Source organism: Lichenostomus cassidix, chromosome 1 (assembly GCF_008360975.1).
Source record: "Lichenostomus cassidix isolate B80296 chromosome 1, HeHo_3.0, whole genome shotgun sequence".
NCBI lineage: Eukaryota > Metazoa > Chordata > Aves > Passeriformes > Meliphagidae > Lichenostomus > Lichenostomus cassidix.
In genome coordinates this window covers 70,251,229-70,276,660 of record NC_139479.1, presented here as the reverse complement: position 1 = coordinate 70,276,660, position 25,432 = coordinate 70,251,229, and the positions used below count along the sequence as shown (strand labels likewise).

The 25,432-nt window shown below is 34.8% G+C and overlaps 1 protein-coding gene across 4 annotated transcripts in view; it reads left to right on the top strand.

Annotated features, from left to right (window-relative positions):
* SGCG (sarcoglycan gamma) overlaps positions 1-25,432 on the top strand; it is a 106,257-nt gene that overhangs the window by 21,146 nt on the left and 59,679 nt on the right. For 2 of the 4 annotated variants that reach the window (XM_085062932.1, XM_085062915.1), the window contains exon 2: positions 7,065-7,156. The gene's annotated coding sequence lies outside the window, so the exon portion shown is untranslated. Of the gene's footprint in view, positions 1-7,064; positions 7,157-8,932; positions 9,093-25,432 lie in introns of those variants that run through there. The other 2 variants (XM_085062924.1, XM_085062941.1) reach the window with 2 other exon arrangements.

Sequence of the window (25,432 nt, the reverse complement as noted above, 5' to 3'; positions counted from 1 at the left end):
AGGAAATTGTCAGTGAATTCTGGAAGTTGTTTCCTGCTGGAGGGGCTTATCTGTGCCTTGGCTTTGTGTTTATCCCTGCAACCATTTTCCAACAGTCGATGGACTCGGTGTTTGACTGCACAGCTCAAAGTGAAGCAGCCTGTTTGTGTAGTTATCCAGATAGTAAATGGGATGATCATACCAGCTAGGATGCAGCTGTTGTCACTTCAGCAGATGCAACACCAATGAAGTGTGAGAAGTAAAGATGCGACATAAAATGTAAGTAACGGCGGAAAAGACTTTCAACCATACCTTCTGGTTATGGTTAAAATGAACATGTTCCCTACCAGTCAATTGCTTTGACTAGTGACTATGAAACTATTATGAATCACAAGTTCACTAAAGGAGAAACTTGGGCATTTGTTGAAAATGTTTCTTACTAAAATCAAACAAATTGTCTCCTGTTTTGCACAGTTAGAGCAGCTGAGTAGAGCCTACTTCATTTTGTTGTCTATTTCCATACCACTTGGTTTTTCTTTATTATTTATTATTTTTCAAAAAGCCTGTCAGAATGGGATGCCAAATGATAATAAACATTGCTCCAGATAGCACTACTATTTCTTGTTTAAACTGATACTACTATTTATTTTGCAAATATATTCAAAGTTTGCTTAATAAGTTGGTATGTCAAATTCCTAAAGACTGCCAAAATTTATCAATTTACATCTGTCAGTTTTAAGTCAACACTTTTACTGTGGTTACTCTGCTTGTTGTGGTTGCCTACAGCTCAGCCTCGAGGATAACCCTTCAAAGTGCTAGATAATTATACTATTCCCATAGTTAATTTATGCATTTCAATCAAACGGGAAATAGCTTATAGTCTGTACCCTGGTTGATTATAGTTTCTTCTGTATTAAAAGGGCGACACTTAACATTTCCTTCCTTATGCCAGATGGTAAGTTCCTAATTAAATTCACTTCTCATGTGCTTAATTTTTCTGCTTGCGTTTTGGCAAAGCTAAAATCTCAGTAGGGCCAACAGATAGTTGGGGTATGCTAACAACATTAATAATTGTTATTTTTACGGTCTTTCTTATGAATGGTAGCTCAAAAAAGATCTTGTGGATCAAAAGCTGTGACTTAACCTTCGGTACCAAGGCTCTGCTTCAATACAAGTTCAGAATGTCAAACCAGATTCTTAAAAATTATTTTCTTTACACTTCTACTGTTGTTCTTTAAAGGCTGTTTGATTTTTTTTCTACAGAAAGCAGGAGCAAAAATTGCTTTTATTGTGGTGGTTGGTAAGAAAAATTGCTTGTCCATTTTCTGCTTCCTTTTCATTGGCCTTCTTTTTGTCTTCTTAGAAAATTAGAACAGGTAAAATCTCCTGAGCTAAATGCTGAGCTTCCGTTGCCTGATGAGGACAATCATCTTGATCCAGAAAAGTGACTCTGAATTAAGTACTTCAGTCTTGCATTCTTAAATATGGTTCAGCACAGTTTCTTCATGGAGCAATCTTTGGAAATCATCAATTAAATTATATGTTTTTATATGCAGTGGGTTAGCTAGATGCCCAGAACCCACCTAAGCTGCTCTATCACACCCCTTCCAGCTGGACAGGGGAGAGAAAATATAGTGAAGCTTTTATGACTAGAGATAAGGGCCAGGAAAGATCACTCACCAAATACTGTCGTGGGGAAAGCAGACTTGATTTGGGGATATTAACTGAATTTATTACTGATAACATAAGAGCAGGATGAGAAGTAAAAACAAATTTTGAAAACATCTTCTCCTACCCCTTCCTCCTTAGCAGTGCAGGGAGACAGGGGATGATGGTTACAGTCAGTTCATCACACGTTGTTATTGCCACTGCTCAGGGGAGAAGAGTCTCCCCTGCCCCAGTGTGGGGTTCCTCCCACAGGAGACAGTTCTCCCTGAACTTCTCCAACAGGAATCCATCCCACAGGCAACAGTCCATCCCACTGTTGCATTCCACAAACTGCTGCAACGTGGATCACTCTTCCATGGGGTGCAGTCCTTCAAGGACAGGCTGCTCCAACATGGGTCCCCTGAAGGGTCACAAGTCCTACCAGGACACCTGCTCCAGCGTGGGCTCCTCTCTCTAGGAGCCTGCTCCAGCATGGGCTTCCCATGCGTTCACAGCCATCTCTTGGGCATCCACCTGCTCTAGTGTGGGTCTCCTCCATAGGCTGCAGGTGGATCTCTGCCCGCCCTGGACCTCCATGGGCTGCAGGGCACAGCTGACTCACCATGGTCTGCACCAGGGGCTGCAGGGGAATCCCAGCTCTGGCACCTGGAGCATCTCCTGCCCCTCCTTCTGCACTGACCTGGGTGTCTGCAGCCTGTTCCTCTCATATGTTCTCATTTCACTGCTCTTTGGTTGCAATTACATCTGCCCAATAATTGTTTTTTCCTTCTTTAATATGTTATCCCAGAGGCATTACTGTCATTGCTGATGGGCTCAGCCTTGGCCAGCAGCAGGTGGATCTGTCTTGGAGCCTGCTGGCATTGGCTCTGTCAGACATAGGGGGAGCTTCTGGAAGTTTCTCACAGAAGCCACCCCTGTAGACCCCCACGACCAAAACCTTGCCATGAAAACCCAGTATGTAACTGTTTTGTTAACCAAAGATTGCCCAGGCCTTCAAGGTGAGAAGTTCTCTCTGTGAACTGTTCTGCTGGGTTGACTCTGTACCTGTATGGTACATGTGTTAAGTATTTCTTGGGAAGTAAAAAGTGTGGAACTCAGTTTCACAGTCAAAAATGGAAACACTATAAAGTACTGTATGCTTCTAGTTTCCAGAATAATAGCTAATATATCCATGGTTGAGGCTGTTTTACTCTGTAGCACTACAAGTGCTTTTTATTGTGCCTGTTCTCACCCTCCACCCCATTTTTGTCATTTTTAAAATGCTTAGGCTTTTTTACCCTGGCATTCTTTTAGTGAGTCATAGGGTGTAGTATGATTTTGATTGCAAAATTAATAGTAATCTACTTCAGAACAGCTTTACAATGGGAACTTGTAAAAGGAAAAATCATTAATCATTCAGCATTTTATAGCATAGTTTTAAAGGAAAAGTAAAATGCCTTGGGAACATTGCTTTTTCTTGGCTACCAAAAAAAAACCACAGGAAATAATCAGTGTTGGATAAAAGCTTTTCCTACACTGACTGCAAGACATTAATTCATTCAATGACAGTGAAGATACGTCTGATTTCAGACAACACATGATTTGGTTTTATTATTGTGTATACTGTGTAAATTACCGAAGAACAATCCTTCCTTTTGTCCATGAGTAAATTCATTCTGCAACATAAGGTTAGACCTTAACATAACAACATGTGGTTAGACCATACACTAACCTGGGGGCTTTTTGTTCTTCTTACTTGATGTGTTCTATTTGTAAGACTGACTACGTCAGGTAAAACCTCAGAAGGAAATAGAGAAGATTGTCATTCCTCAGAGACTTTTAGAAATATTTTAAAAAAGACAATTTCAGAAACCACAGATTTATCAAGGAGTAAAAAAGCAGGAAGAAGCACAATGGGGGTCTGGGAGTCTGCAGCTCTAGAGAAAGAGTTACGAGGAGCAATTGCTGCAAAGTCAAATTTCACAGGTGATAAAATAGAAACCTCCTTGATTTTGGAGGAAACTTGTTTTTTCCAACTCATAAAATTACTGAGGGGACAGACATCAGGTCTGAAAGTAAGGGTTCTTTGAGCAAAGGAAAATGGACAGGAAATTACTTGTTCATAAGCTTTCTTCTATCTACATTCTGTCTTACCTGGCTGCTTCCAGGTTCTCTGTTTAAAAAATTAAAAAAAAAAAAAGTATAATCTTCAGATTTATTTTGGGGAGCTCACCATAAAGGAAACTTTTAAGCAGATCCAAAGTTCAAATTTCTTCAAAGTCTTGTTTCATATGTGTAAGTATAAACACAAATTGTCTAGAAATAGATCATGTAAACTCATGTAGCTTTCTTATACACCTGAAACCTTCATTATTCCTGATTCCCTTTTACATTGAGTATTCATCAGAATGTGTGAACAGAGAAGTCATATAAATGAAAAAAAAAAATACAACTTCTTTTGTCTAGATTAGTTCTAAATAAAATTTAGGATATAATTCTTTATATTCTTGTTTTGCTGATTCACTGGTTTATACTAACATCCTCATTTCACTTGTATCAAGATTTAATTAGGTAAATGACTGCATTTTACATATTAGGTAAAACATGCCTTTGGATTAACTCTCTTTTCAATTCTATGTATTTTTTTCTGTTAGCTTTCAAATGTTAGTTTTTGTTGGGAGTTTTGGTGGTTTTTTTTTTGGAAGTACTTCTGATATTTTGTAAGCTGAACTTGTGCAACAAAAGAATTTAAAGAAGTTCTGTTTAGGTCTCATAACAAATGTATCCATTTATTTATACTAAACAGCCAGTCTTACTTATTCTCTCCGAGCATACATGCTGGCCTGTAGTATGACCATCCTACAATAACTTTTACCTCCTGTTTAACAAGGAAGAAACACTGAATTAACAAAGTATCTTCACAGTGGTCAATAGTTTTCCATCTTTTTATCACTTTTACGAAGACTGAAGTTTTAAGAAAATTAAACAGATGAAGATTCCTTCAATGGAAATAATTTAATTGTCAATTGCTCCAAATATAAAATTACAATTCACTAAATTCTGGGCATTGGGTCTCTCAGGGCATGAGTTCTTGGATGATGGTTCCTATTATAGTGTTCTGGCTAGAGCATTGTAATTTTCATATTTTCACTTCTCCTAAATCTTTTGAAACTGGAAACATTTTTCTTGAATGCCTTAACTTTCTTTTTTTTTCTTTCTGGGAAGATGCATGGTGGTACTGAATGAGAAAACTAACTAAAGAAGTAGGTACTGAATAACTGCATTTAAACAGAATTTTATGTGCTGCATATGCTTTTGTTTCAAATGCAGAATTAGATGCTTTATTTCTTGGAATTAAATATATGCTATGTTACTGAAAAGTAACATTTAATAATAAAATGAAATGGCAGACTTTTATATCTCAACCACTAGTACTTCTGCTCTGTCAGTGAAGGAAGCAATAAAAATGAAAGAAGATAAAAGAAATAGGAAGAAAGCAAAAGAGAGTGTTAAGCTCATCATATTCTTTAGGGTTTGTATCTGTAGAAGCCATTATGCGGTATGAGAATATGGGTACAGAGGCAGTGCTTCCAAGAGCTAATAAACCTCTTCTCCCATGGAGGGGCAGTCATTCCATTGCCTGTGTCATACAGCCACCTGTACTGGGTGACAGCCTCGTGTTTCACTTGAATGCCCCAGAACTCAGAGATCCCAAGGTACACCAGGCTGTCCTGCTCTGGATGTTTAGTGCATTTGAAAACATTTGAGGTTTTGCTTTTCATTTTAGTAAAGGCCAGATGATGTAAGAGGAAATGTTATGACCAAAGAACATGGAATGTGGTTCTCTGTCAGTGCTGTTGACATCTGTTGTAGAAGTGAGTTGACATCCTGTACAAAATGGAATTGTAAATACACTATTCTACCTGTCTCAGAGTGCTTGCAGGTGGAGCTGTGAGTAGCTGCACAATGAATCATATCCTACAATAAAAATCCCAATGCACAAAATTGCACACCTATTAAAAAGTGCTTTGTTCTACCCTCTTGTCCAGAATATTAGAGAGTTTCATATAAACCAAAGTATACTGTAAATTTGGCAGGGCAGTTGGATACTTCTAAGTTCTTTTATTTTCATATTGTCTTGCATAGTAATTTTCTGATTTTCCTCTTTTCATTTATTCTTTTCCATTCTCTAACAAAACATAAATATTCTGAGTTTCAAAGATACCTTTTCCCCCAAAGTTTCTGCTGTTTTATCTTTACATTTGCTTTCGCTACATTACTTGACCCTTCTGAATCTTTACCGAGGTATCTTTTAATATTTCATAAGGCAAAACGCCTGTTTCATAGAATAATTGAGGTTGAAAAACATCCTTGATATCATCTGGAGTTACATATCTGTACAACCTAATTTTAGTTATTTTTACTGTTTTCCACATAATCACAGAATTTCAGATAAATTCCATTTCTTATAGAGGCTAGAATATTCTTGTTTCCTAAATACCTTTTGCTTACCAAATTCTTATCACCACTTGAATACCTTTTGCTTACCACTGCTTATCACAGTCTTTAAACATGTCACAGACTTGAAAAGTATCTGACAGGACCAAATGTCTTCTGTGTCCTTTCTGGTTAGATGAATTACTTGAACTGATACCTGATAGTGTCTTTTCCACCAATGTGTTGTTTTGTACTTTAAAGAATAAGCAGATGTTCTTGAAATCTTATAGGGATGCTTCTGTTAAAAAACTGTTTTTTAACTTCTATTTAACTTTTGTTTAAAAAAAAAAAAAAGGAAGAAAAAAAGAATCAGTTAAAATGTCAGAATATTGAAACCACAATTTTTGTATTTTTTTCCAATGTTTTTGCTGGTATAAGTTTGCAAGTACTTCTAGTTAGTCAAGTGCTGGTATGGGTGGACTCTGACAATGTGGAAGATAAATATGGTTGCTTAGTTACCTTTCCAGGAGTAAGTCACTAGCCACTGACTTTCAAAATCCAATTGAATAAGAGGTTGGCAGGTTTTGGGTGAAGAATAGGATATCAGCATTCTTGAACTGTGAAGAAAATTACTTGACGGAGAAAAAGATTTAGTTTTTGTACAAATGCAATGTCACCCCATGATTGAAGTTATTTTTCATTATATTAATGGATTCTAATCTTATGGTTGCAACAGAAATATTTTTTATTATTTTGCATGTAGGTTTTTGACTAATATTTATTTCTCATTTACTGTAAACTCTGCTGTCATGAACGTTTGCAGTCCGAACACCTGTTGGGTATCCAGTGTTCCACAGCTTTAATCTGAGTGAATTTTGGTCGATCACTTGTAAGATGTTGTCAGTTAAAGTAGTCAGGAGGGCAGTTCATGAATATATCTTATTCTTTCTCCATACTAAGGAAAATTTTTTCTTTCTCTTTTCATTCTTGCATTTAAATAGGAAGACAGCTGCCTTCAGATGGTACTGAACTCACTGACAGTTGCTCTTGCTTCAGTCCTACTTCATGAGAACTTCAGAAGTTACTAACTGAGGTATTTATTTGTTCTTTTCATCTTTTCAAGTTTTTTCTTTGCAGAAATTAGTTATGTAGAAGAACAAAACAAAGGTTATCATGCATCTAGAGCAATTAAGAGAAATTGTATATGGAAAATAGTGCAAAGTTCTGTCAGAAAGAGAGCTACTGGGTGATAGGATCTAATCTTTCAATAGCTAGGCACTATGTTAGTCAATCTTCTTTATATGTAAAAAAATCAAATAATTACAAATAGGTCAAAAGGAAACATGTTGAAATGCAGTTAAAAACATTGGGGTTTTGGGGGTTATGTACCCAGTTTTATCTGATCCTCTGATTTTCTCCAAAAATGGGCAAAAGATTTTCGAGGAAATCCCTAGACATGAATACCCAGTTATCTAAATAATGACTAAATAATGAACTTTTCAAAAATGTCCATCATTTACAGGTTTCTTCCTCTAAAACTTAAAAAGAATTTCACTTAAAGAAAAGCTATGGTGTTAACACAACATACAAATGCTTTCCTCACACTGTCTTTTATACATCCCTGAGATTAAATATAAAATCTGTTTTAAAGGTATTGATTAATATTTTTAATTGGAAATATTTGTCATTTTTGGCAGATACCATTAAATTAATTTCTTTGCATAGAAAATAACTCCATTGGTGTATGAAAACAGAGTCTGATAAAGGATTAATGGCCACAGAGTTCATACAGGGAAAAAGTATCTTGGAAGCCTGTGATCAGCTGGATTTGTATCAGTCCTAAATTTATGATCTGCAGCTGTTAAATGTCTGATAGGAGCTTCGTCTTCTGAAGCATGATGACAGTGTGAGCACATGGCTGAAAACAAGGAAACACTGTGCTTTGGGAAATGAAATTTCCAAATGTGGGTGACGATTGCAATGCTTCACACAACACAAACCTTTTATTCTGCAAATCTTGCAAGTGTATGTTTTAATGCTTTTTAAATCATGGAAAGCTACCAGCACAGATTCTAAAACATCTCAGGCTGAACAGGAATTCTCTTGGTCAGAGTTTGTGTAGGCAGTCTAAAGTAAGCAGTGCCAGCCTGGAATTCTTTTTCTGCATTTGAGAACTCAAAGCTTTGATGGTAGCAGAAAAAAAAGAAAAAAAAAAAAAAAGTCTTGTAGTTTCTATTATGTCATCTAGAAGTATGTAATATATGCAACTTTTCTTCTTTTATATAGCTCTTAGTATTTATATGCATCAATGCATATATATATCTCTGTTTTAGATACCAATATTGGCTTAGTTTTTGGAAAGATTGGTAATTGTTAGTGGAGTTCCTGTATGAAATTTATATGTGCTATTATAGGTATATTACAATATCTGTATTTCCTTTTTTAAAAGGGACTTTTTATATGCCAGCCAGTATAGATTATAGCTAGAATAATGTTAGCATTAAAATGAAAAGTCTTCAGAAAATCGACTCTTAAAATTCAGTTGGGATGTTACGTACAGATTCGGAAAAGAAAGCTGAAGTTTTTTTGTTTCTAATTTTGCATTGTGTGCTGCTAGCAGCTAACTCTGATAATAATTTTTACGTGCAGGGTCTATAGAGTGCTTGCATTCTCAGATTTTAGTAAAGAAGTTGGCATTTTGTGGCAGGTTGGGCTATTTCAGTGCACATTGTGGATTCGTTATGTCTTGTGGGGCAGTTCATTTCTGGAGTCTGTACACAACCATTTTAGCAGTAGAATTAAACGCTTATGTCACAGATTATAATTAGCTGTGTCTGTGTGCCAGAGCAACAGGAAGGAATGCAAAACACAGCCAAACATGTGAACGAATTTTCTTCCAGTGATATTTGGCCAGGCCTAAAATATCTTCCACTCCAGATTTGAAAGTAGTGGAAAAGTTAGACAATTCTCTCTTGGAAAGAGACCGATTTTAGTTTATTCAGGAGTCCACATTGTTTCAAATCTCCAAGGTAAGTAAAAATTTTTTAAATTTATTTTTATATCTGTATTAAAATGTTAGTATGTTAGCAATTGAGTTATTTTTGTTTGTTCTTTTTTTTATTACATGGTTGAATAGAGCTTCGCCCCGTCTTATTTTCTGTGTAACATTTCAGACTGCCTTTGTGCTTATTTAAGGATCATTTTGATGCTTATGTGATTTGGTTTAGGGCCTAAATTATTTGTACATTTTTAGTTACAATTATTAGTTTCAGATAGTTTAATTATATTGTTTTTACAGTTAAATGTAGTATTAAGTTACATAATTTAAACCTGTACTTCTCCAAGATTAAGAAGCTAACTCTTAGTAATTTTTAAATCTTTTACAATATCGTGTTACTGTACTTACATAAATATCTGATTTGCGGTAGTAAACCACTGATGTTTGTAGCTATAGATTTTTCTCAGTTTATTTAGCACATAGCAAAAGTTAAATTTAATCAAGGATGGATCCACGGTTCTGCTGAACACTTCTTTTTGGCTTGATAGTCTGATGACAACCTTCCTCCTGAGGAATTGTTACCAAAATTGGTTCTAACTTCTGTGAAGTGTACTTGAATTAATATAGGACATATAGTTATGTGTATACAGATCTCCTTTTGTAAGTTTGTAATCTTCTTGAATTCAAATACATTTTCTCTTGGATTATCTCACCACCTGAAAGAAAATTACAAACTAGGTATCAGTGGATTAGTGACTCATTATCAAGTGATTTGTTGGATGATACTTGGTGTCTCACCACCAACAGGTGCTTGCACTGCATACCTAATCATGACTCTGAATGAGTCCATGAGTTTCCAAAACAGGATGTTGCCAAAGTGTAGGAATGTGATTTTAGTGCATCAACACCACTCAACTAGGCTCCTTTTAGCAAGATATGGGTGTTTTCACTATATCTGTCTTAAATCTCCTCCTACTTGAGGAGAAGGTGAATCATGTCCTAGAAGTGTCTATCTCCATCTTCTGTGGAGGGAGCCTAGGTAAGTATGGCTGAGGTGCTCAGAGAGATGAATGTTAGCCTGCACAGCTACTTCCAAATGAGTAATCCATTGAGTGAAATATAGGAACTTTGTGCCATAAAGTTCTGAAAGTTTGCCATCAGTTAAGATTTTGGAAGTTTTGTTTGTGACACAGAGTCACAAATGATGCCACTTTGGCTGAGATGGGTTTCTATTTATCTTCTAAACAAATGTGCTATGAGATACACCCATCCTTTCCATTATGTAATGAAGAAAAAATGATCCTAGAATACCACCAAAGGGTAAGAACAACTGTGTGGAGTTAAATTAAAAATAAAGGGGTCTAAATTAAGCTGAGCATTAGAGGGAACAACTTAAAATCTCTTTTCTAAACCTTAATACTTTTGCTAGCAGCATACAGCTCTTTCCTGGTTGAAAACTCAGTGGTTTAAAGATTGTTGTATTTTGAATTTTATTTGTAATCATAAGTCTTCAGTAACAATATGAAGATACAATAGTCATGCATACTGTAATAGGTTTGTAATTATACATATAATGTATGTAATACATAAGTGTGATTATATGTATTATTGAGAATGCTAATGCAAAATACATGTTTTAAGCTAAGGGAAAAGAATTTTGAAGGAACAGTTGGAAGAATGGTACACTATATGCATTTCTTACAAACACAAACCTCTATTAACAGGTGGGTGTACAAAGTTGGGTGTATGAGGATCCTCTTGCCTGAATAGCCTTGTGAGATTTTTTTTTCCCCTCCTGTGGAAAGTAATGCCTTGTACGTGAGATACAAATCCCAGATCCTAACCTCTTACAGTTTTTTATTATTTTCGTTACTTGGAATGAACTAAGCTGAACTTCCTGTGGACTTATTTCTCAGAGTTGACTGTCTTACATTTCTTCAAGCAGAGACTGAAGGTTTTCTGTAACAGAGCTATTTACAAGGTCTTTCTCCTGCATCAATTTTCTGATATCTAATAAGGTCTTCTTGCCCATTGCAGTCCCTTAGTAAAGATATAAATGGGGGTTCTTATTTTCTCTGTTGTCTCATTTTCAGAAAGTTTGCAGGAATGTAGTATCTGAGACTCCTCTTCTTGTCTGTTGAAAGTGGTTGAAATTGCCAAGAAACTCAAAAGATATTGAAGGAGGTAGGGACAATGAGTGGGAGACAGATGATTTAAACGTTGGCATAGGGTTTGGTTGCTTTTTTATTTATTAGTCCAGACTAAAAGCATCATGGCAGTTTGGATGACAGGTTAATTCAATATCCTGGTCAAATTTTCAGCTTGGGTAATAGTATTCTCACTATTTAATTCATCTTAACTTTGGCTACCTGGGCCAGTCTTCTCATTAAACCTTTCTGTGTATCTGCCAAAAGCTGTTAAACAGCTGCTGCATTTCATGCCAGGGTTGGTTATGTTTCTGTCGTGGGTGAAGTACTATGTCTGTATAAGACTGTGAAGAGAAATATAAACTAAAATACATAAATATTTCTTTAAATGGAGTGAGGTATGTACTGGAGTGTTGGATAATGCTGGTGGCAGCCATAAAACACATGGTTTTCAATAAGATATATGTTTATTTGTGTTTGTGGATATGTATATCCTGAAGGTTGCCTGTAAGAATGACGTATATATGTGTTTTCAATAAAGGGATGTCGAGGTGGAGTCATCTTGTAGTAAAGACTGTTAAAACTCTTCTGTTCCTCCTTGTTTATTTGCTGTGCTGTCAGTGCTCTGTGGAACAGAAGTTTTGGTACCTTTGCTTCACCTTACCTTTTCCCAGTACTGTGAGTGGCAGATACTAAATTTTATACAGACTTTTTGCATCACTGCCTTATTAGTTAGTGGCTTTCATAAAAGACTGAATCTGTAGTGTACAACAACCTCTGTTTCATGTTAAAGTTTTACAAAGATCCTGCTTTGAATTTCCAAGCTGTTGGACCTTTCTGTGAGAAGTATGCAGGCTCCTGATGGAAGCAGACAAGTCTGCTAGGTTCCACTGCAACCAATTTCCTCAGGAAAAGAAGTTTTAAGTGAGAGGGAGTAATAATCAAATAAAAAACATCCAGGCTGCTGAAAGCAGAACAAAATGGAAGAGTTTCTTAAAAAATAAATGCTCTGGAATGAGGCTTAGTCAGCAGAGCACAGCTATGGTAATAAAACCTAACCACAGACCAGGCTACATTAGCAAAGCTGGAGATATCCAGCTCCATCCAAAGGCCTGTTCCAGTCCAGCTTTGAACTGGAATAGGTGGTCTTCAGAGGTCCATTGCAGCCTAATTTTTCCTAGGATTCTCAGAATTTGCTCAGATTTTCCTGACTATTGCCTTTATTGTTATTATGATTTACCTACTGGTTTTGTTTATTCACCTGGCTGTCATACTAGCTGGTCCAATCTGGAGCATTTCAGATTTCATGGAGGAGGAGGGCATCACAATTTAATAAATATGTGAAATTGGTAGCTAGCAGTGTTCTCAAGCCACATAAAGTTCCTGTAAATCAGACTGAATTACCTGTAATATTTGACTTGAATTTGAAGAGAAAATAGATGGATTCAGAAGTTAAAGCTAAAAAACCAACAGTGAGTATCACTTTAATATCAACATTCCCTGTGAGCTGAAAAGCCACAGGAGGATGTTTGTGCGACTGGCAGAAAAGGTTGTAGTTATTGATTGCCTGAGTGAAAATTTTCACAGCAGGGATAATAAAATGATAAGACAGATTTCAGTATGTGAAGGAAGAAGAGGTTGATTTGAGTTTGGCCTGAGTGCTGAACAAGAAAGTGAGCATGGTGAGCAATCCCAAAAGCCAGCATGGCTGAGGCAGAGAGGACACCATCAGGTTTGGCTCCTGCACGGTCCTGTGAGTGTCCTGATACACACTGTGCCTTCCTAGTACCCACCAAGAATGCTAGCATCTATTCTGGTGATATAAAAAGACAATTGTATTTGAGGGCTGAAGTGCTCCCAGAGCCAAGTCTTATGTCTTATGGGTAGCTATTTGCGGCATAGAGTTTTATGGAGGTGGAGCCAAACTTTTTGTAGGATGGGCAGCAAGACCAAGATAAGGCATGGTAGTCCTGTGCTGCCCATGCTACTTTCAGGCTATTTTTCTAGTCTCAAATGCACAAGCAGACCTGATGAAGGGCCTTTACACCAAAAAACTTGCCTAATTTTCAGCCCTACTGTTTAGTATAAGAAAAGATTTTTCTTTTAGCCTCAACAATTTTCTTCCCTGTGACATCCTACTTTCAGTTTTGTTCTGTTATGGTAGGTATTTTCCATTTAATGAAGGTACTGAGGACATCTTCTAAAAACTGTTATCTCGCTTAAACAGAGAACTGCATTACAAAATAGTTTATTTAATTTTGTATGATTTCATGAGTTATTTAATAATTATGTTCAATGTATGTGTGACGATAATGCTTCCCGAAACAGAAACACAGTTCTTATGTTGACAAAGTTGTATAAGACTAATAAAGTATTGTCATAACAGAGAAAAAAAACATTTCTAAGCTATATTTGATAAAACCACTGTATTTATCTGAGTATCCTCCATTCTTTCTGAATTGGATATTTTGTTGAAATTCTGTTAGTAACAACTTCCACAATCTGTGAGAGTACTTGCTTTTTAAATATATATTCTTATTTTATTAATTTTGTTTTCAGTTAAAGATCTATAGAACTGGCAGTATTGTGATTCACACTTGGTGATTTGTTTTAATTGATTTTAGTCACATTTATGGAAGAAAAACCTGTATCCCTTTAGCCAGATTGAAAACATCTAAAATACTACTTAAATTAAGAACAATAATTTGGCTGTCCTTCTGTATCAGAAATCCTAAGGTGCCTAGTAACAAATGGTTTTAACTCAAGAAAAAATTCAAAGCTAGCATTCAAAAGATTATGTCGAAATAAGCTTAGATTTAGGATTGTTTAGTAAGTGAAGCATATAAATGGCTAGGAGACAAAATAAGGAAAACAAAGGCAGCAGAAAGAAAAAATTATCTCTATCTCTATTCCTTTGAATTATTAAAATATTCTATCTTTTGGTATCTTCTTCTATTTTTTTTTTTTACTTTCTTCAGAATCCCTAGTCACTCCCTCTTTCTCCCCATATTTTACAATCTCCACTTACACATCTCGTTTGTTTCCTGAGTGTACTCACTACTTAACCTTTTTCTCTTATTCCCAATTGTCTACTCACTTCCCAATTGTCACTCACAGTATTTATTTCACTGTAATTAAATTATAAGGTGAAGACTTTTTACATGTCTGATTTCGTATTTTGTTAATTCACAGCTAAAAAGAAATAAAAATATTTATAAGACAATTTTCCCCTACCAAAAGAGATTTCAACCTTGAGCTAGATGATTATAAATTTCAGCTGAATTTATCCAGCATTTTCTTTAAATTGAAATAATAGATTCTAAAGCTTTGAGGACACTCTTCTTTTGTGCACCAGAGGCTGACAAAAATCTCTCTGTTGTCCTTATGTTAAACTAAAACTTTTCTTAAAAGTGATTGCCTTCCAGAAATGTGTGTGAGATTGTTCTTCCACTGCCAAGTAGGGAATCAAAATCTATTCTAGGCAGAGCTTAGTTGCCCAGATGGTAGAGAACAGTCCAAATTGTCTTCAAACCTGGACCAGGTGAACCTGCAGACATCAAAATATAGCGTCATTTATCTTTATTTTGCCATTAGAAACTTGCATATTGTTCCAGAATTTGAGTTTAGGAAAGCTTAATTTGCAGCTCTTGGTTCTCTGATAATATCTCAGGCTACAAAAACTGATTGATGGTCAGAAATTACTGTCTAAATCTGAGGAACAAACAACATTTAATTGAAGTTTAAAAAGACAAGTTATACTTGTGCTCTATGAATGTCTTTTGATGTGTATGCCTAAAGAATAACTTTAGAAACTGCACACATACTTTCTGGAGAAGGTAATGTGCTCATTATTTGATCCAAATAGGAATTGTTTTCCAATTACTCAAATAAGAATCTTTAAATTTAAGAAATACGCCACAAAAAAAGAAAAGTCCTACATTTCAGAGGACTTTTGCTTTACATCAGCAAAGCAAATTTGCTTTACTATTTGCTTTGCATCAGTGAATCAACTTTCAAATAAAGTTAAGGATTTTAGGAATATCTGCTGATTTCCATTTTGGATTAAATACTTAATATGAAAAATTCTACTTTGAAATACAAGGAGTATATATGTTATGTCAAGTAAGAGGTTTTCCTTTTAGTTTATCTTGGAATGCTTGATACTTAACAGGTACTTTGGGGTTTGTTGATGCTTCATTGGTTTTTACAGCTAACTGAAAGATCAGCTATGTCTTTCTTAAAGGCTTTAATCCAAGAAGTGGTATACTGATCAAAACCAGTATTTATACATTTTTCCGTGTTCTTCATCTTCTGTGTTTCTTGCATTGCATTACTGCTCTGTCACAGTTGCTTAGAAAGAAACTTAGAGATGGTTGCTGCCTAAACAGTTGGAGTCAACATCACCAAAAAAGGCTTCTGCAGTACTAGTCTCAATGATCTCCTTATGTGTCGAGTACACATTTAAATTAATTGGGTTTTCCCCTGTCTAAGTAAAAATGAGTAATAAAGTTATTATAACCAGGACTGCAAAGCACCAGGAGCACATCATTTTGCAGTCATTGACATTTAAAATTCATCAGAAAAGGGCATAAGTTTAAAGTATGAGACACAGTATACATAGGAAAGCATTTTGCTTCCCTTTCTACTGAAAAGTGAATTTTGAATCTTTCATTTAGCTACATGTGACTTGTCAACATAGGTACAGTTGTTACTTTCCAGATGCAAGGTCAAATTATTCTATCGTATTTTTTAAAGTACATGTGTGATCAATCACTTGAATTAGGGAGGGAAGACTTGAGGATTAATTTTCATCTCTATCCTCTACATCTAGTTCTATTCCTTTTTTCTTTTGTGTATATTTATTTCACTATTCAAAAAAAAAGCCAAAACCAAAATTCAGCAGCAAAAAAACCCCACCAACAAACAAACAAACAAACAAAAATTACAAAACAAGCTTCACAGAATGGCCATATAACTCCATTTACTGTGGGAAATAATTTGTCAAGGCTAAATAAGCTGCTTTTCAAGGTTCATAGCCAACAGAGGAAAGCACTACAAAAGGGAGTTATTTTGTAATTGTTCTGAAGTCTACTGTATGAACTGGAATATACCTCTCAAGAGGTAATAGCATTCTACCTGGAAGTAGCACTTTCATAAAAGCAGCAGCACAGCAAGGAAAAAGAGAGAAAAGTTAAGCCAATGTCCTTATCTGCTTAAATAGAGCTATTTCTTCTTGCTGTCATGGTGGGTACCTCTTCCCAGCTCTGACAACATGAAATATTTTTCCTGCAAACATTGAGGATAATGTTAAAGGGCTTTAGCTAAAAGCTCTCTCAAAGCAGGACTTGCTTTAGGAACACTATTTCTACAAGATACATTTTGGCCTTGCTGCTGGTAATCATTGAGGTATGATAGGAAAGCTCTTCTATCACAAACATAGAAAATAGAAATACATCAAAGAAAAAAAACAACTATTTTTAAACAGAAAATTATGCATTTTTTAAAAAAAACGTATCTAAAGTTGTTATTCTCTGTCTGGTAAACATACACACAAGATTGTGACAACAGGGACTCTTTCATGATTGGCCTCCATCAGAGGGATGGCTTTAATTTTCTTCACATTTATAAGGAATTTCAAGTCTTTCGATGTTTTTAATGGCCCCAACTAAGATTATTTTCCCATTCCTTCCCCTGAGTTAGCTTTGCAATTCTGATCTCTGTGTTGCACTTTTAATTATACAAATAACCAGAAAAAGCATGGCAAATGACAACAAATTTTTTTAAAAATTTATGCTTAGAAGTATTTTGAGATTTCTGGTGTTGTCTTAGTGAAGGAAAATTGAAATTCTTATTTGCATTTAATGGCACTTAAGAAATGAAATTTTGTACACAGATTTTCCTAATTTTCGCTGCAACTCAAACTGACTAGCTACCAAATCCTGTCTGCAAAGTTTATCTTCAGTGTGTATGAGAGTAAAACTTCGTGGTTCTTTCTTTTCTTATCATACTGTGCATTGATGATAAAGGAGGAATTGAAATAAATTGAGAGCATCCAAGTTGTACAGTAACAATATAGAGCAAAAAACCTAATTGAGAATAACAATTTAAATGGTAATACAAAGAGCATGGGATGTATCCAGTCTGTCAGATACTCAAATAGACTTCTCTTAATGTCCATGAAACCCAGAGACATAAAAACCATTCTAAAGTAGCCAGAATTCTGTGTAATCACCCAGGTTATGAGTATTACTGCTGACCTAATATAATAAAAGTTTTAATGTGATGACTTAAGGGGAGTTCTTAGGTCTTCTTTCCAAATAAGTAGTATGCTAAATAAGTACTTCTATTTATCACATGCTTCACTCTGGAAGGATTTTTTTTTTTATTTTAAAATATAAAATCTGTTTGTAAAAGCTATGTAAAGTATTATTCTACAAATTGTTGCTATTGATATTTCATTCTGGTTGAATTTTCTTTTATTTTTTTGTTTTGATTAAACTGACAGAATTCAACTTGCTTTTGTTCACCTCAGAGTTGCTGCCCTACCCACTCCCCTCTACTATCTTTTTTGACTTTGCAGTCAAAATTGAGTATGATAAAATAAAGGCATAGAGGTTTTCAAGGTAATGAAGTTTTTTCAAGTTTAATGAAAGTTTCTCGTGAGATAATGCCCTTGTTAGAGGAAAACTCTGTCCTGGTACATTCTGTTGAAATGTGAATAATATCTACTGTGTGAGAATACACAATTCAAGATAGCTAGTACTGATGTGTGTTATATTTGGCTAAGGAAATTTTTATAAAGCACATGGATAGAGCAAAAGTAACAGGATTCCTGCATTGATGTGGATACTTGACGAAACGTACAAATCTGCATAGAACTAGACCTCACCAATACTTCTAGTTACTGTACAAATTGTTAATTAATTAACAATTTGTTAATAAATTAATTAATTAATTCACTGTTTCTTTGCTGGTTTTAAAGGATTTTTAGACACAACTGAAAGCAGCAGCAAACATACACACACCCTGTACCCTGGTCTCTTTATTCCCTCTGTACTTTGCTGCTAATTTTAGTTGTGTCTTTGCTGCTGATTTAAGTGGTGAGCATAAACTGGGCTTTGAGTTTGCTCTTTCTCAGCTCCCAGATGAAAGACTTACCTCCCCAGACAAATTCTGGATTTGCTTCAGAATATAATTGCTGTGTACATTAAAGATATCCTATATGTTCAAGTACCATGTCTGACCTGCTTCATGATCAGAGGTAGTGAGGACCAGTCCCTCATGTCTTGTGGCTGTTTGGAACATCTAAGAATTCCTGTGTTGGGACCCTCTGAGGTATCACAAGTCAGCTTTGGTAGATGCTAAATTAGTATTTAGACCATAGAGACAGAAACTCTGCTTTGTGTAGTTCCTGAAGGACTTTGTATTTACCTAGACATACCTGAATCACTGTCTTGATAGTGATTTTATTTTTTCTCCATGCATTTTAGCAAAAAGGCCAGAGAAGGTAGACTTGAATATCTTCCTCAGCAGAAGAGGTGCTGAGTTGGACAACTTCTAACAATCATTTACCATTGCTGTTAAAAATTATCAAATACTATGAATAATACTTTTGCTGATTGATGCTGCGAGTATCTAACCTGATACTTTACAGGAGTATTTTGAGGTGTGTTCATGCAGTCAACAATATTCATTCATTTCCTCTTTGGGTTAGGGGATTTTTTTATTGACTTGTGTTTGGTTTTGAATATAATAGTATACATTTGAGTACTTGATATACTCTGCAGATCTATGAGCCTGAACAGAGATATTAAAAAAAATACTAAAGAAGTTAACATCAATGTTTCCCACTGAGGAGGTCTGGGAAATTTCTCTATATGCCATTTTATTCTGGAGGATCGCCCTGAAGAAATATCCCAAATGAGAAAAGAAAATCAGTAGAAGATATTTTGGAACAAAAAATTGATAATGACTATTTCTGTCATCAGGACCAGATGTTATTCACTCATGTTCAGAAGGCAAAAAATTTTTCATGTGTCTTTCTGGTAAAGGAATCAAGATAGCACCAAACATGGCTTCATCCTAATTTTCGGCCCCCAGATCTTCTGATATATTTAGGTATTGCTAACTGAATGATTCTAGCTTTCTTTACTTCCACAATATATCCACTGTCCATTCTTCCAAGAGCTTGAGTACAGAGTAGTATAGTGAGAGTACAGAGTAGCATAGTGATGAGAAACACACATAAATCTTCAAATATTAAGCAATTCCTATTAATTTTTATATACAAACAGGAAGAATTTTGTCATTGTCAGAGAATACCCCCAGGCAGATTATCCCTGTCTTGATATTTTGAATAAACAGAAGAGCAATAATGTCAGTTTAAGCCAAAATGTAGACTTTGTTGTGTTTAGAAATGTTTATAAAGGGATTGTAAAGGAAGAGTCTCTAATGAATAAGTAAAATGTAGAGTAAGCAGATACTATCAGATGTTTGCAAGCAATTAGAGAAGAATATTTTAAGTTACAGCCATTGAACAGAATAATTTCCCATAAGCTTAGAACTTCCAAAGGTATTCCTGACATCTTCCTAGTCCATTGCAATGCAAAGTGAAAAACAGCTTTTCTTAAAGGACAAAGGCAATATCTTAAAAACACATATTTTCTGTAGTTGTCTCTCAAGTGTTGTAATTTTCTGGACTTACCAATGGTATTGTAAATCTTAGTTAAAGAGTTTTTCTCTGGAGGATAGTAGAGAGTTTAATGTACAATTGAGAATACAGGAATACTTCTGTAGAGCTACCCTGGAAAATTGAACAGCAGACTCACGTCATTTTCTCTCTGGCACATTCTAGCAGGTCTGGATGTATTGCTTTTGCACGCACAACAGCTTGTGGTGTAAAAATATGGTATCAAGAATAAAAAATTTGAATTTCATTAAATGTCTGACATCAAATTATTTGCTAGTCTTCAAATTTCTAATACAAAAGGGAAACATATTTCTAAAGAGCACAATATGTTTTATCTTTGCTAGAAATTTCAAATAATTTACCATTTGGAGTTGTTATTGAAAAGGCTGTAGCAGGGAATTAAGAAAAGTGGATTTACAAATATCAGAGCATATTCCAGATCTTTTTCAGTTAGAGTGACATCTTTTGTGCCCTACATGCCAGGGCACAAAGGTAAAAATACAAATTTTAGTTATATAGCCCTATGGAGCTACGACGTGATGGAAAACAGTTCACTTCCTCTGTACAAGTTGATAGAACATTTTATATTTCAAATGAGTAATTATTGCCTTGTATAAAAGAGGAAACATTTTTCTAAAAAGAAGATTTCAAATTTTGTAACACATGGCATTCTTGTTCACCACATAGAGATTTTATAATCTTGGTAATTTCCTCAAGTATTATTGACTGACTTGGGTAGATAGATACACAGCAGGATGTTGCTAAGTCTTGATCTGACTAAATATGTGGTTTTAATTTTGATGTTTAACTTCTGATTTCAACTGATTTTTTCTTGCTTGATTTAATTAATTTTTTTTTAGTAATAATATAAAATTGGATGTCTGGGATAGATCACATAAGATTACACAATTTCTATACTGCAGTCTGTAGCTATCACATCCTTCTTTGGTATCTAAAACAGTCGTTGGATTTTGCATATCTGAAATTGTACAAAATTCTATAATTTAATGTTTTATTCAGAATTTTGGTCATCAAGTTACTTGCTAATGACCTTAAGAATTCAATGTCAGACTTTTGCAGTAAATAACTACAACAAGGACTGAATGGAAAGGCTTTATCTGCATATAGTATAATGTGCATGTCTCTTCTGAATAAGGAAATCATTTAGCTGTCACTGAATGAAAGAACTAAAATGCTACTGAACAAAAACTACCTCTGATAGATTAGAGCAGAAGTTCTGTAAATTTGACAGCCACCTTCTCTTAATTTCTCTCCTTGAAATGTCAGATAATACATGGATTGCTTTGTAAACCTTTATTGCTTGCAAGGAATGACAACCCCAAGCTTCCACTTTCATTTGAAGAAAAGCCTTTTCATAACTGGAAGCATTGAATGATCAGAATAAGAGAGGATGTAGTATTAAGTAATTTTATAATTATTTTCAAGCTATCTTTTAAATTAGAGTTGAAAAACTTATAAAAATCTCAAGACATCCCTGTGTGTTTAATTTTATTTTGTCCTTCTTAGTGAGAAAGTCCTTTAAACAGGAGACTAAATGCACACTGTTCCTATTATTCACAAGTAAAGGATTTTTATTAAACTATAAGGAGACAAAGAAGGACAATTCTCCTACCCTTTCCATAAGAACAAAGTGGCTCTCAGCATTCCTTGCACATTAATATTTTCCTTTCTTCCAACAGTCTCAACACAGGTGCTGCAGAACTTTTGCTAGCTGTTTAAAGACTTGTCCATACAAACACAGGCAGTTAAATTTCCTCTTAACATTAGGGTTAGATTTAACTATAGTGTTACTCACTTACTTTTCCTGTACCTTTAGTTCTTTATTTTTATTTTGTTACTTCCATGTCAAAATGCATTATTTATTGATTAAGAAAAGTATTAATTATTGTGGGATTTTTTGGAGAGTGTATGATGTATTATTTATCTTCCAGGAATATATTTGAGGTTTTAATTACTGAAGACAGGCTTATTAGCACTACCAAAAAAGATTTTTTTAAGAGTAGCATTTTCTGCATTCATATTTCATTCTCTTTCTTGTCATTCTTATTTTGCTCATATATGAGAAAAAGCAATTTAAAAGCAACAGATAATCATCCCCATTTGATTCGTTCTAGTGTTTGGAAGATTCATTCTTAGTGTTGCTAAGGTTGCAACATCCTCTCAACCATCTTCCCTTCTTCTGCAGCAGAAATCTTAATTCTTTCCTTCTGGACTTGTTCATCATTATCAGTGAGGGAGGGGAGAACATGTGCCAAGTTGGGAAGTGAAGGCTGAAAATTGTGACACTGGAATTGTCAGTCTTTATGTGCTCACAAAAATCAGCATTTGTGTGACTTCTGAACCCATGGTGTGTAACTACCCTACACTGTAAAACCTGGGAGCAGCTTGAAGTCTGGGAGTTCCCCGGAATTCACATTTTGTGTTGAGCTATTGCTAGGTGGTGAGATAAGGAGCTTTTTAGCATCTGGGCTTGACTATTATTCTGAATTTGACTCCTGTTGTCTCAGTGATCTCCACCTGTGTCCTTTGGGTTTCTCCTATCCTGAGCAAATATTTTAAGATAAGACTTCTTAATTTCATTTTTCTAAAATTTGGTCCACTGAGGACATCTACCTTGATTTTCTTTCAGGTGGGTGAGCTAGAAACTGTATTTCTCTAACATACTATTAAAAGGAATCATAGAGTAGCAGACAACTTGCAAAAGAGGATAAATCAGTGGAAGCTGCACAGGTAGGGAGTTCCTGATTGGGAGGTACTACCAATGTATTCTGTAGCTGGGAAGTGAACTTACATAGATCCCTGGTTTCCTCCTCCTCCATTTAAGAGGAAATGGAAGTTATACCAAGGAGTCTTGCAAGGCAGGAAAACATAACAAAGCAAAATAGTCAGTGGGTAACACCAAGTTAAAAACATATAGGAAAACCAGAATAGGACATGCAAGTAATGCCATGTGTTGACAGAATTTACTGTAAAGACAGATGGATAAAGCAGTATGACCAATTCAGCAATTATATCAACATGCTCATGGACTAAAATGTGCAATCTAAACATAAGAATAATAATCTTATTAACAGCATAAATTTAATTGATAATATTAAACACAATATTGCCATTTTCCTGACCAAGGTGATTGCAACAGCTTTGACTTTCTGTAGCAGATCAGAAACATTATCAGAGGAAAACCTATTTTTAATTTTACCTTTGTAGCTTAAATAGGTCCAGCATTAAAACCGTATATTTCTATCACAGAAATGACTGGGTTTTGGAGCACTTTTTCAGGAAGTGAGGTAATTTTTCGGATTTAATTCTGAGCAGTGCATGAGGTCTATTTCATGTTGCTCTCAAGGAGTGTGTTGTAGCATTGGTCATGTTGATATTAAAGTATCTTTGATGGAATAATGAGTGAAAGAATCTTAGACATTCTTTTTAACTTTAAAAAGGGCACTAATTAAAAAGAAAATAGTCTGTAAAAAGAAAACATGACTGTTTCAAAATATCCTAGCAGATGCTTAGATTAAATACATATTTAAAAGTCATCTCTAAACTAGTAGAGCTATAAAGCACGACAAGACAAGTTAGAACCAAGAAGGTATTGATAAAAACATATTGGTTGCGTCAAATGGGGTAAAAAGGATCAAAGCTCCAGTAGGCTAAATGTAACAATGCAATGGAGGAGTCCAGGTAGTATCTAAGAACTTGAAAAAAAAACATAAATATTTTTTCAAATTGCATATAAGCCTGCCACAGAGACTCTAGACAATTATTTAGCAGGACTATTCAAAAACTCTATTGTAGAAAATTCCTTTCTAATAAAGAATGATTGCACCTTTAATTCCAAGAAGTAACCAAGTCTGATATCAAAGTTAACCCTGCTTTGAACAGGGAGTAGATGATCTCCTGAGGTCCCTTGCAGTTTTTATGTTTTGTGATTCTGTGATTCTGTTCTGGGAAAATTTTTGTATGATGAATGAGACTACTTCTTATCACCTCATTATCAGTTGGATGCAGTGACATAGGCATACCATCATTCTGTAATAAACTCTTGACTTCTGTCACACTGTGGAAGTTAAAAAAAGGCAGATTAAGCAAGTCTCTCTGCTTTTTCTGTTTATAGTAGTTGAAAGTCTTAACTAAGAATTTAAATGACTCATAATTTGAGTCATTTAGTTCATACCTAGCTTAATTATAAACACTTTCATAAATGCATAATTGAAGAAAAAGAGGGATCTAGAGGAATGAACCTACTCTGGCTTCTGCTTCAGAAAGAGCAACCTCACAATCTACAGAAGACTAAAACAATTTCTGTTCTGATATTCACTGCAGTACATTATGAGTCTGGTGTACTTGCAGTCCTTCAAGGAAAAAATAAATCATGTTGAAGAGAAACTACTATGGCAGAAAAACGTATTGGACTTTAGAGGGCAAAATTTATTTCACAATTAGGTTCATTAAAGCAAATTTTTCACTATCACACTTCTATTGTTACTCAAGGCCCATGAGATATCTTCTTCTCAAAGGGGTTGGAGAGTAAAAACTGTACTGGTAAGAAGAGATTAGTTACCTGTTGCAGGTTTAACGTTTTAAAATGTCTTTGTAGTAATAAACCCTGTTGAAAAACACTGAATGACATTCAACAGAACAAGACAGTATTTTGCACACTGAAACTTCATTATACAAAGAACAGTATATAAAGTTCATTATGAAAGTTCATTATACAAAGAACAGTAAATAAGGAAACACTTAAATGATCTTGACACCATTAATGGGTCTCAGTCTTTCCTTGTTAAGTGAAAACAATGGCTGTACAGACTGCTCTTTTCTCTCTTCTTAAAGGATTATTTCTAATATTTGTAATAGTAATGAGAGCTCCATGGGGTTTAAACAGAAGCCTCACCTACATCATCATTCAGTCATTTCTACATAAGTTATTCTAAGTTGTGTTCATCAAAGTTTTTGTTTGTCTACCAAGACAGAGTAACATATGTGTTGAAAACCTCAGAAAAGTAATAATTGCAAGATTTTCATTTTCCTTTCACATTACAGTACTCAAGGTCACTTAGCTGTAATGGTAACTGAATTTCAGAGAGAGACTTTTTTTTAAAATTAAAACACAGGCATTTTACATAAAAGTAATGGGATTTCTGATACCACAAATTAGTTACTTCTTCAAATGCTTATAAAGCATACAAAAATATAAAATAATTTACAAAAATATAAAATAATTTACAAAAAAGTGTAATATTTTTGCTTGGCCTTTTAATTCTGGTAGGAGTAACACGAATTTTTTTTAAAATATGGTTAATGTTTCGGGAATTTTTTAGAGGAGGAAAATAAATAAAATTGAAAGACAGAAAACAAAGTTTAAAAATAATTTTATTGTAAATGAGATTCAAGCATAAACAGATATTAGACAAATAATATTTTATATAGCGTATTATATTAATATTATATAATAGCAATATGACATATATATAGTATTAATGATTGTATTATTAATATTTCTATAATCCTGTG